This window comes from Nicotiana attenuata, unplaced genomic scaffold, assembly GCF_001879085.1.
Source record: "Nicotiana attenuata strain UT unplaced genomic scaffold, NIATTr2, whole genome shotgun sequence".
Classification (NCBI taxonomy): domain Eukaryota; kingdom Viridiplantae; phylum Streptophyta; class Magnoliopsida; order Solanales; family Solanaceae; genus Nicotiana; species Nicotiana attenuata.
Genome location: NW_017671307.1, coordinates 109087 through 122975, shown reverse-complemented (window position 1 = coordinate 122975; position 13889 = coordinate 109087).

Genomic DNA, 13889 nt, shown 5'->3' with positions numbered 1-13889 from the left:
TGTCAATTATTAGAAATCCTACCTATAGGATGTTGTTGCGCGCATAAAACTATTTATTGGGTCAACGTTGTTAATACTAGCTTCTCAAATCTATCTCACTACCTAATCACGTAACTGTTTGGAACCATGGTTATAAAATCAGCATTAGTAATCTGGCCACTCGTGTCGCTTTATTGCCTCATCAACGATTTGGTATCATGTCTATAGGACTTGCAATGCTCAAATTTGCCTGTACGCCAGAAATTACAGAATTGCCTATATAATACTGGAATCCAGAATCACCTGGAAGCCATGCCTATAGGACTTAACGACTATAATACTTCTTAATTCTGAAACTGTCTACTGCCTAATCCGAAAATCTGTGACTGATCGCGTGCTTTTGTGCTTATGTGTGGAAGTTAACTTGAGCCTTTCATTGCTGTTATGTGCAGTCCTACCTGTTTTGAATGTCGTAAAGTTTTTTTAATCATTTTTAGCATCCTAAGTAAAGTCTAGAATCACCCAAATAGTATGTCCAAAGCCTCCAGATCCATAGGCATGGGACAGATAATGCACGCATAGGACACGACTTATAATTGAATTAGAGCGCCTTAAGGGAATTGCGAAGTATTATTTATGTTGCACGGGGTGATCCTTTAGGCTAAAAAACTTAGGACCCCTCTTTCCCTTTACCGACACTTAGTCGTTAATATAAACCAATGTAGTTGTATCCTTTTAGTCATTAAGATTTTTCTTGGTTCTCATATGTTATAATAAGACTTTTTAACTTCTAATCTCTCTTTATTTATTTGATCACCTAGCCTAATTACATAATCCACATAGTTTAAAGTTCATTGGGACCCACAGTTTTGGACCTCGAAGAGTGCGTAACACTTTCTCTCCGAGGTAATTTGAGCCCTTACCCGTTCTTTGGTGGTGTTGACTAGTCAAACAGAGTTATTCGAAAATAGGTGCCCTAACGTACCTTAAAAATTATTAGGTAGAGACTCTTCTCTTTTAGTACCTCATTTAAAAGAGTTGTCACACGTCGAAGCCCGCTTTCGGGAGAAAACGGGGTACGACAACATGGCGACTCTGCTGGGGATTTACACTTAGGCTTTACCATAAAGAACTTGACTTATATGGAGTACTTTCTTTTTTAAACGCACATCAGTAATTCACCTTTATTTGTTTAAATTTGCTATGACATGCACATCCCTTCTCCTTTTCACCTTTATTCGTTTAAATAGTCTATGACATCCTTTCCTCTATTTTCCTTTGTTTTCTATGACCGCTCTACATCTCTTTTCATCTTGTCTAAGTGCTATATCATGCCTCTCCCATCCCTATTTCCCTAGCTGCTTCATTACGTTATCGCATATTTTTTATGAGCTGAACTGACTTCTTTCTTTTGTCTTTCTTTCCTTTTCTCTTCTTTTCATGTTCACTTTTTCTATTCTATTTGGTGCTTCTTACATGCAAATACTTTGCAATGCGTTATTATTTCTACATAAAGCATGCTCCACATCATATTTTACTCGTGCCAATTATCAACATAGCGGCGCTTGATGAGTGTCCGCGCTCTTTTGAGAATTACCCTTTTAAATTAGAAAGGCTTATTTGCGGTAGACTAGTCGATCATCGGTGCAATCGACGGTCCCGTGCCTTTTCCTCTCAAGTTGTCCACTTGGGAGTACCAGTCTAGATCATTCTAGAAACCGTACTCAAACTTGAAATGTACATGCATCATGCTAAACCTAGTACGGGTTGGAGCGTTATTAACGTAACAACCCGCTAAGATGAACCTTATCCAAAGTCTGATAGGATTACTACAATCCCAATGGACGCTATCATATTATGTGCATTACTTGGAGAAAATGTGCCAATGTGTTGATCATTATTACGTAAGTATTCAAATCTGGAGGGGGAAGGGGCTAACCTTTGCTTGTTTGTAGAAAATGAAGCATGAAATCCCCAGGTTCGGTATGGTCCAAAACATCCCACCTTTGCTACTTGACTTGTGGAAAGACCTTGCACCATGCGACAAGAATCATATGAGAAGAGTACTTGGTGACCTACCATCCTTGCTAAACATCCGACCAAATAGGGAATTGATTGAGGCTGTTACCATGTTCTAGGACAAGAAAAGAGCCCTTTTTTGATTTGGAAAAATGGAAATGACTCCTCTCATAGAAGAAAAGAAGGCTTCGCTAAGTTGCCATGGGATAGTCCGGGATTACTGGTACCAGAGAATCGCACTCCCCGCAGTTTTCTAAAGATGTTAGGTTTTAAGAAAAATGATGAGTTGCTCTATTTAAAGAAATCTTACATCCCTTTTGAATTTCTTTTCGAGCGTTATGGGCATAGCAAGTTCTATCATCTTCATCATGATGAACTCGCCATTACTTCTTTGGGTTGGACGCATCGCCGGGTTTATGTATTCATTGTTTACTTCTTGGGGTTGTTTATATTTCCAATGAAGGGAGGAAGGATTCATACTCACTTATCCGTGGTCGCCAGAACCTTCATGGAGGGCATCGAGGGACAAACTTATATCATCATCCCTATGACCTTAGCTGAGATGTACCGCACTCTACATCGGTGCAAGCAGAGATTTGAACACTTTGAGGGTTGTAATCTGTTACTACAAATCTGGCTGTTGGAACACGTTCAGAGAGGGGAGTTTCGTCAAGAGCGTCTGCGAAGGGTATTGAATGATTACATAGTTAACCATCACGGAAAGAAAATGACGTTTATCCCAAACAGGTTTGCACAGCCTGGAAATGCTGTAAGTTGGGTGCGTTTCTTCAGCAATGTGATAGCCGAATAGTTACATTGGATATTTGAATGGTTTCCTAGCAGTGAGTTCATCATCAGGTCAAGGGGGACTACTTATTTGGTACTGATCAGGTTGCGAGACATCTATCCTTATGCTCCCATAAGGGTAATGAGGCAAGCGTGGAGAAAACAGGTCATACCTCGAGTTTCCAACATGGTCCAGTACAAGGTAGATTTCAAAGGAGATGTAATTCCGTTTAAGTTCGAGGCGCAACATATGTGGAACCAAAAGATCATTGTGTAAAGAGAACCCATGAGCCAGATAGGTATCACGCCTGTCATATGTACTACTATCTATAATTAGAATTATACCATAATTAGATATAAAGAGGAGTTCCAATCATTTGTAAGGCACTAATATTCTCTCATATCAAAGCCATATAATACTCTTTTTAGATTATATTCTCCTGTTCACTAGCTTGCTTTATTTTTACTTGTTCTGGTATCAATCAGCTTGAGGGAATTCTAACTCGAGGGTTGAATTCCGTCTCAACACTGGTTTACTTTACTTTATTGTTAATTTCTATCACTAATCTTCACATTTATCAATTAGTTTTAGGTAAAATCATGTGTCCTTAAAACCACATTATAAGTTTAATTGTTATCTATTTTTAAGGGTAAACAGTTTGGCGCCCACCGTGGTGCTAACGATAATAGTTATTGCCTTGTATTAATTCTCGTAACACACACTACTTTACGCTTGTTCTTGTGAGTGTTTTTGATTTCAAGATGGACATCTCAAACTCGCAAGCAGTACCCACTCATGCTGACAACGGTCTCGGTTTTCACAGAAAAAATGATAATGTAGCCGCCCCAGGGATCGAAGTGCCCTAGGCTGGCCTCGAGGGAGTACCAATTGCAGATCCCGTCGATGTCAATTCACATGTTGCCTTAAATGCAAATCTGGGCGTTGATCCCGAAGATAGCGTACGTAGGGAAGTTCGATCAGGTGGTCGAGGCACGCAGGACAGAGAAAATGGTGGAGTCATCCTCCAATTGATATTTGAAATGCTACAGGATCAACAAGGAACCATAACGCAACTACAGAAAAAGCATCGAGCACCAAGTGGGATCAAACCTGAACCTAAACAAGAAGCTGTTCATAGGGCCGAACTTGTACCGGAGAGATCGAATGCCAATGAATCAGGGACTGACCCCGCCATTATGAAAATGCTCGGGGAGCTCACAAAACGGATTGAATTAGGAGAAAAGAAAATTGAAGCAAATGACAAAAAGGTAAAAACATACAACTCTCGGGTTGACCAAATACCGGGGGCACCACTGATCCTAAAGGTTTTGGATTCGAAGAAATTTGTGCAGAAGCCTTTCCCTCTGAGTGCGGCTCCGAAGCCCATCCCGAAAAGATTCCAGATGCCAGAAATTCCCAAATACAATGGGACTATCGACCGTAATGAGCATGTTACTTCTTATACATGCACAATAAAAGGGAATGCCTTAGAAGGCGATGGGATTGAATCCGGTCTAATGAAAATGTTTGGAGAAACTTTATCGAAAGGGGCGATGATATGTTACCACAATTTGCTGCCCAATTCCATCGATTCCTTCGCCATGCTTGCAGATTCCTTTGTAAAGGCATACGTCCGAGCAATAAAGGTTGCGACTAGAATGTCAGACCTCTTAAATGTGAGACAAAAGGACAACGAAATGTTAAGGGAATTCGTATCTCGGTTCTAGATGGAACGCATGGACTTACCCCCGGCCACAGATGATTGGGTTTTTCAAGATTTTACTCAAGCTTTGAATGAACAAAGTTCGATAGCATCACGACAGCTAAAGCAGAATTTAATAAAATATCCAACTGTGACCTGGGCCGATGAACATAATCGATACCAGTCAAAGATCAGGATCGAGGACGATCAAGTGGGAACCCCTTCCGGTTCTGTTTACCCAAATAGACTCGTCGGCATAATTCAAAGGGACATCGATAGAGAACCCCGATCGAACAGAGATCGGTATCAACCATACAACACAGATCGTAGAAACAATGGCCTAAGACGTAATCCCGTCCGAACTGATCGAAGGAATGATCGAGGACAAAACTCTCGAGGGCTCATGAGTAAAAGTGGCTTCGATAAACATGTCGAGCCCATAGAAGCACCACGACTATTAGAATACAATTTCAGCATCGATGCATCGGGTATTGTATCATCCATTGGACGAATCAAGGTTACTAGATGGTCCAGACCCCTACAGACCGATCCAGCTCAAAGGAAACCTAATAAAATATTCAAATACCATGCTACCCATGGTCATAAAACCGAAGATTGCAAAGAGCTGAGGGACGAGGTGGCCCGTCTATTCAACGAGGGTCACCTTCGAGTGTTCTTGAGTGATCGAGCTAAAAATCACTTCATAGCCAGGGATGCGGACACGAAAAATGAACAAGAAAAACCACAGCACGTGATTCATATGATCGTTGGTGGGGTTGATATTCCTCAATGACCGGTATTTAAACGGGCCAAGGTAACAATCACAAGGGAAAAGCGAACTCGGGACTACGAACCAGAAGAAACCTTGTCTTTCAACGACGAGGATGCAGAAGGGATCGAACACCCTCACAATGACGCATTGGTAATATCTATCCTTATGAATAAAATTCAAGTTAAATGTGTGTTGATTGATCCAGGTATCTCAGCAAACATTATTCGATCAAGGGTCGTAGAGAACCTCGGCCTCCAAGATCAAATCGTGCCCGCAGCTCGAGTACTTAACGACTTCAACATGGCAAGTGAAACCACTAAAGGGGAAATCATTTTACCATTAAATGTGGTCGGGACTATCCAAGAAACAAAGTTCCATGTAATCGAAGGTGACTGAGGTACAACGCATTGCTCGAAACGCCTTGGATTCAAAACAAGAAGGCAGTGCCTTCGACGCTTCATCAAGTCCTGAAGTTCTCGACATCAGAAGGAATCAAAACGGTGTACGGTAAACAACCCGCCGCCAAATAAATGTTTGCAATGAATGAAGTAGTACCGGTATCGGCGCTTTCATCAACAAAGGGATCGGAGTCAAAGGGAAAGCGCAAAGTCAAATAGCAACCACAGACATCGGCCTCGGCCCGATCGGATGAGCAGGACACTTTCGAGGATGATGATTATATGATACCTCAAACCTTCATAATCCGCGATGATTCTGATGCAACAAAGTCAACGGTCAAAGAGCTGGAACAAATAATACTGATCGAGCATCTTCCCGATCGAAAGGTATACCTGGGCACGGGGTTAACCCCCGAGCTCCAGAAAAAACTCGTTCAATTTCTTTTAGATAACATGTATTGTTTTTCTTGGTCCCTCCTAGATATGACAGGATCCCACCGGAGATCACTAAGCATCGACTGAGCTTGGACCCAAAGTTCCGCCCAGTAAAACGAAAGAGAAGTCCCCAGTCCGAGGCAAAACATGCATTCATTAAGGACGAGGTAACAAAACATATCTATATAGGATCCATTCGGGGGGTAAAATATCTCGAATGGTTAGCAAACGTAGTTGTAGTTCCCAAAAAGAGAAATAAACATAGAATGCATGCCCTAAAGATTCCTTTCCTTTGCCGAATATCAATCACATGATCGATGCCACGACCGGCCACAAGATCCTTAGTTTTCTCGATGCCTACTTCGGGTAAAATCAAATACAAATGAACATGGAGGATCAGGAAAAGACTTTGTTCATCACTAAATACGCCACCTATTGTTACAACGTAATGTCATTTGGACTAAAAAATGTTGGTGCCACTTATCAACGCCCAGTAAATCGAATGCTCAAATAACAAATAGGTAAATCAATGGAGGTTTATATTGACGATATGTTAGTTAAGTCTCTACGAGCAGAGGACCATTTAAAACATTTGCAGGAGAGCTTCGACGTACTAAGAAAGTACAACATGAAGCTCAACTTGGAGAAATGTGCATTCGGGATCGATTCGGGTAAGTTCCTCGGCTTTATAATATAAAATCGGGGGATCGAGATCAACCCTGATAAAATCAAGGCAATGGAAGACATCACAGTCGTTGATAATGTCAAGGATGTACAAAGGTGAATAGGGCGCATAGCTACCCTAGTTCGATTTATTTCGAGGCCCTCAGATAGGAGCTACCAGTTCTTCTCACTGCTCAAGAAGAAGAGCAATTTTTCATGGACCCCAGAATGTCAACAAGCCTTGGATGGACTGAAGCGATACTGCCATTGCTTCACACCCCGAAAGCGGACGAGCAACTCTACTTATATTTAGCAGTTTCGGAGATAGCAGTAACTGGGGTCTTAGTTCGAGAAGAGCAAGGTACACAATTTCTTGTTTATTATGTTAGGCAAACTCTAGAAGAGGCCGAAACCCAATACCCACACTTAGAAAAATTAGCACTCGCTCTGATAAGCGCCTCTAGGAAATTAACCTCATACCTTCAGTGTCGCACAATTTTTGTTGTAATCACCTATCCCCTTCGCAACATTTTGCACAAGCCCAAACTCTCGGGTAGATTGGCCAAATGGGCCGTCGAGATCAGTGGGTACGATATCGAGTATCAACCTCGAACGGCTATCAAGTCTCAAATCATGGCAGACTTCGTAGCTGATTTCATGCCAGCCCTCGTACCCGAGGTCGAAAAGGAACTATTTTTAAAATCGAGTACATCATCGGGGTGTGGACCCTCTTCACAGACGGTGCTTCGAACGTGAAGGGGTTTGGTCTAGGCATAATTTTGAAGCCGCCCACAGGTAATACAATTAGATAGTCTATCAAAACTTAAAAATTAACTAACAATGAGGCCGAGTAGGAGGCCTTGATTACACGTCACGAGCTAGCTAAGAGCTTGGGAGAAGAGGTCATCGAGGCCAAGTGTGACTCCCTCTCGTGGTAAATCAAGTCAACAGAACTTTCAAGGTTCAAGAAGATCGAATGCAGATGTACTTGGACAAACTGCAGGTGTCTCTACATCGATTTAAAGAATGGACCCTACAACACGTACCTGGAGAACAAAGAAGCAATGTTGATGCCCTTGCAAATTTGGGGTCATCAATCGAAGATGACGAACTTAGCACGGGGACTGTCGTACAAGTTTCGAGGTAAGTATTCGAAGAAGGTCACGCCGAAATAAACTCCACAAGTCTAACCTGGATTGGAGAAATAAGTATATTGAATACCTAAAAAACGGGACGCTTCACTTGGATCCTAAGGAATCGAGGACTCTACTCACGAAGGCCGCACGGTTAACATTGGCCGAGGATGGAACACTGTATAGGGGAATGTTCGATGGACCGTTGGCGTTATGTTTGGGACCAGGAGACTCCGATTACGTTCTAGGGGATATTCACGAGGGCACTTGCGGAAATCATTCTGGTGCCGAGTCATTGGTTAACAAATTCATCATAGCAGGATACTATTGGGCCAATATGGAAAAAGATACAAAAGAGTTTGTTCGAAAATGCGACAAATGCCAAAGGTATGCGCCGACGATTCACCAACCTGGAGAGCAACTCAATTCAATCTTATCCCCATGGCTATTTATGAAATGGGGAATGGACATCGTCGTCCCTCTCCCATCGGCCTCAGGTAAAGCTCAATTCATTTTGTTTATGACTGACTATTCTAAGTGGGTTAAAGCACAGGCCTTCGAAAAAGTCAGAGACAAAGAAGTCATAGACTTCATTTGGGACCACATTATACGTCGATTCGGGATGCCTGCTGAGATCATATGAAACAATGGGAAGCAATTCGCCGACAGAAAAATGATAAAATTTCTCGAAGACCACAAGATTAAAAGGATTTTATCAACACCATATCATCCTAGTGGTAACGAACAAGCCGAGTCGACAAACAAGACCATCATTCAAAATCTGAAGAAAAGGTTGACCGACGCTAAAGGAAAATGGAGAGAAATACTACCCAGGGTCCTTTGGGCGTACCGTACAACATCGAAATCCAGTACGGGGGCAACACCATTATCTTTAGTCTACGGTGTGGAAGCTCTAATCCCGGTCGAAGTCAGAGAACTTAGCCTCAGCTTTCAGCATGCAACAGAAGAGTAAAATCACGAGGCTATGAATACAAATCTTGAATTACTAAATAAAAGACAGTAAGCCGCCCTCGTTCGAATGGCCACACATAAACAACGGATCGAAAGGTATTATAAACGAAGAGACAACCTTCAACAGTTTAAAATCGGGGACGTAGTTCTGAGAAAGGTCACCCTCAACACTCGAAACCCAAATAAAGGAAAACATGGCCCAAACTGGGAGGGACCTTATCAGGTCCTCGATATCGTCGGGAAAGGATCTTACAAACTTGGCAGGACGAACAGCGAGTAATTACCAAACAATTGGAATGTGTACTCTTCAAGATATATTACTGCTAAGGTACGACCTTCTCCATTTTCATTAGTATTTTATGTTAACCAATTGCAGGTGTTCAATCGAAGACATCGAGGGATTCTTCAACACAAAGTCGTTAGGTCTGAAAGCACGTGTTGCACTTTTTTTTCCTTAGACCGGTTTTTATCCCAAATGGGTTTTTCCGGCGAGGTTTTTAACGAGGAAACCATTGTTCGTGCTAACTTAGAGCAACTCAATAGTATCCGAGGCTTTTTTACTATTAACCTCGAATACTGGGGGGCATCACCCTCGAATGTTACAAGGAAAGTACTCCGTGTCAACAGGGTCTCGATAGGCAAATTTTAAGGTCCAAATGGTCGAACGAACCATGCCCATGTAGATTATTCTAGCCCTAACAACGAATATGTACGCATGTATAATCATCTGTTAAGAGAAGTATTTTTTTCCTTGCCAAATATTTCATGCCTTAGAAAATTTTACTTTACAATTTCGTATTTATGATCTATTTTGGAAACTGGCTTAAGGGCCGATCACAGCTAAAAGTTCGAACAACTAACCTTGCACTCGGGGACTGCCGTCCGGAAAATCAACATGATCGAATTACTAGGACCTCGATATCGTAAGGCCTTAAAAAGGCAACCCTCAATTTTATATGCCACGGCCTCCCCACTCGAGGACTGACACTTAAACAAGCCTAAGAGGCAAATCCCAAGCTAAAGGCTGCGGCCAAACTAATATGGTTCAGAGATGTCTGAATTCCGTAATAAAATAGGCCTTCGAATATTTTCGTAAAACCGGTTTAAGAAAGGCTACCCTCGGCAAAATTACAAAGGGTTTCGATCACATCAATCCTTGAAAACCCTAAAGGTTGCCGAATTGTTCAAACTCTCGAACCATTTTCTCTGTTTCATATGAAACAAAGGGTTTCGATATCATCAGCCCTCGAAAATAATGGAATATGAATATAGATTTATCTCATGCTAAGGCATAACAAATTTTTATGTGATTAACTTTTTAAGCCAAAAGGGGTAGAAAGCCATATGTATATTAAAACGATCATTTTACAAATGTCACATAGGCCTAATACAAAAGCCTAAGGGCAATCTTTTGCTTTGAGTACGAGGAATCATCCTCACTCAATAAAAACCTAAGGATTACCCTACATCGAGTTCGAGCAAGTACTCACTCGACACTAGTTCGGTTTCGGTCCAAAATTTCCTAGACCTCAAACCTATGAATGCAACCTCGAAAGGCATCAATAAAACAAAAAGTAAAGACAAAACAAGGGAAAAATGAGAGATTCGGAAAGGAAAGGAAATTTTTTATATATCAAAGTTTTTCTTACAAGGGCCACATGGCCCGATTAAAAACTCTTTACAAAGGCTAAAACAACCTTAAAAGGAAACACTACTAATCCTAAAGGCCTAGTCTTCTTCGGTAGAAGCTTCTTCACCCAAAGAGTCATCTCCGTCGGATCTGCCCTCATCCTCGGAATTCTCATCGAGAAACGCTAACTTGTGAGCCTTTGCTTCCTCAGACTTGGCAATCTCGAGTTCAGCAGATATGTCGACACTTTAAGCAAGGATCCCCTCGAGAACCTCCCTTTGAGCTTGCCACTTCAAATGATAAACCATGCCCCTGGCTTGCTCGAGGGTGGCTTCGACATCATTTTTGTATTGATCCGTAGTAGTCTGAGCCTTAATATTGGAAGCGGCCACTTCGGATCTTGCAACCTCGAGCTCTTTGGCCAGATTGGCTAAATTGGATTCGAGCTCCTCGACCTTCTTCGCCTGGACCGAGGCATTGTCCCTTGCATATTGAAGCTGTGACTTGGCAGAATCCAACTCTTCTTGAACGATCTCCTTTTGCAGCTAGGATGTCCATACATCCCTTGAACCGATCGGCTTCAGCTCGCACTTCGTCTATTTGCCCTTGAAAGCCCTTGATCTGTTCGAGCCTCTGTCGAGCCTGCAGAATGGGATTGTTAGTCGTTATCTCCGACTCGTCCTCACTATCATGAAGAATTCGGAATACCTACAGGGCTATCTCATCATGCGCGTTTCGAGCCTCCACCAGGTCCACCAGAAGCTTCTCACTGAAAATCTTGTAAGTATTGCACTTCTCAGTGAGACCCTTGACCTCGACCTTGTGTTCCTCTCGGACTAGGAAAAATGCCTCGTGGTGCAACACCAAAGCCTGCAAGAAAGGAATAAATATTAGAGATATCCACTAGTAAAATGTCATGAAAGACAATGGTCCTTGAACTTACCCAATTCAGAGCATGTTGGGCCTCGTTAAACAAGCAGGCAACATCCACTGCATTTATTTTGGCTTGGTCCTCCTCAGTGACCAAGCATCAAAGGTAACTTGCCACCCCAATGAGGGCAGATAAAACTTGTGTATCTTCCAGGATCGAGATGATAAGAGGCCGCATTGGATCGGGGTCAATGCTGGGAGCCGGGTATTGGTTAGTAGTGTATAGCTCGAGGAAGCCTCATTCGAGGTCTTCCTTGGTATGTCCAAATAACCCAAACCGGTGATATCTTCCACATCAGCAAAATAGCAAAGGAAACAATCTTCCCCTCCGTGGGCCCCCTCGCCGTGACAAGTCTCTGCAGCCTGAGCGTCACGTATGATCGAGTTCGGAACTGGAGGGAATGAGGAGGAGTCCCCCGATCACTATTTCCGCAAGTGGGTTTTTAGAGGCATCATCTTCGTTCCGAGGAGCCTCGATCTCGGTTTCTACCCCGGCCTCAACCGCCTACTCGATGGCCTCCCCATCTCGAGGTGAGGCATCTTCAACTCTTTTTGGCTCGGGCTCATCAGGTCGGGGCAAAGTAGCTTTGGCTCCTGCCTATCCAGTGGTTCTTTGAACCTCGATGCCAGCCCGCACGCGAGGCACCAATGTGAAATTTTCTTCTTCATCCTCATCTTTGGTCTTATTAGATAGTTGTTGGATGGATTCTAGAGTTACGTGGTTAATGTGCCCCTTAGTCTTACGGGACCTCCTGGATGACCTTTTCTTCTCCGGGCTAGAGGAACTCGGAGCGTCTTTCCTTTTCTTCTCTTTGCCATACTTCGGGGTAGACGGGGAAAGGATTGCCTCTTCTTCAATAGAGGGGGGCCTCATTGGCACGTCCTTCCCGAGGCCTACAATATGGAAAAGATGAGTAAGTACAAATAACAAAGTCTGAATGGAAACCATGCCAGGGAAAAAAGATTACCATGGTTTCGAGCCTCCCATCGACCATTGACAACTCCATCCAAGCACGCTCGGAATAAGTTTTTTGTGACACCAATCCCTCAACCCATTACCTCAGGTTGGGATCACTTCCAGCATAATGGCCTTGGCTACAACACAAAAACTTAGATGAGGGGAAAACAAGAAAGCTAAAAGGCGATAATAGATACTCGAAAGGCCAAGCAATGCTTACGTTTCATGTTCTACCTTTCAGGGAATGACATATCTTTGGTGGGGATTAGATCTGAATTCTTGATTTGGATAAACCTGCCCATCAAATCTCGGTCTCGAGTCTCGTCTATGCTTGAGAATGGGAGTTTGGTGGCTCGACGATAAATTTTGATCATGCCTCCTCGATAAAGCCGAGGACTGTAGAGGCGCATGAGGTGATCGAGGTTAAAAGGATGACCCTCAATCTTACTGACAAAGAATCGGAGGAGGAACACGATCCTAAAAAATGATGGGTGGATTTGGCCCAGAGTGACATCGTACCTCTTGCAAAAGGCAACGATGATAGGGTCCAAGGGACTTATTGTGAAGGCGTAGGTATAGACAATTAGATACCCCTCCTTGTAAGTAGTGATGGATTCTTCGGGGCTAGGCACCACAACGTCCTTACCTACCTAGTTGCACTCCTCTTCCACCTTCTCGAGGAGGCGTTCAATAATCGTACACATGTACCTCGACATAGGTTCACGTCGGTCCAGTGTCGAGGGTGTGTTCTCCCCCTTGAATTCAGTAGCGACACACTTTGTCGGAACGAAGTCCACAATAGGGTGTTCCGCCATGGCGGCGATGTCGGCGAACTTTGAGGAAGAGGCGGTTTCTTTCTACGGCACAATTTTTGACGTTTTCGCTATTTTGGGTTTGAGTTTGAAGAATGAAGAAGAAAATAAGACTTGGCGTTTTGAGAGAGGGTTGACAAAGAAACCTGAAGATTTTGCGGAACGGAAAAACTGAAAAGATGTAAAAAGCTTCAGGGATTAGAAGAAATTGAAAGTAAAGTTTGAATCAATGAGAAGAGGGCCCATTTATGGGTTTTACGGTGACGGTTCACAACCAGTAGTGGCCGACCATCAACAGGCACACATTAAATGCCTGGGGAACTGCACCGATGGGACGTTTCGGTCACATCTTCCGCTTACGTTACGGGAATGACATCATGACAGGTCGAGGATAGAAGGCTCAATTCGTTTCTTGTCATTACACTCCAAAAAATGAGGGGACTATCTGTATACGGTTGAAATCGGGCCCACCCAATTTTACTGATTTTACCGAGACCAGTGTGAAGGATCAAAGATCAATCCCGTAATAGATCAGACTGAGGCACGAGGACAAGATACCGAGTTCGAGATTCGAAGTACCTATCAAGATCGAGGCCGGTAGTGATTGAGACCAAATAAGACAGACATCGAGCAAGATCGACGATAGCATAATAACAGAAAGGCGAGATATCCGTGACTGGTCAAAGATCATGGCGGAAA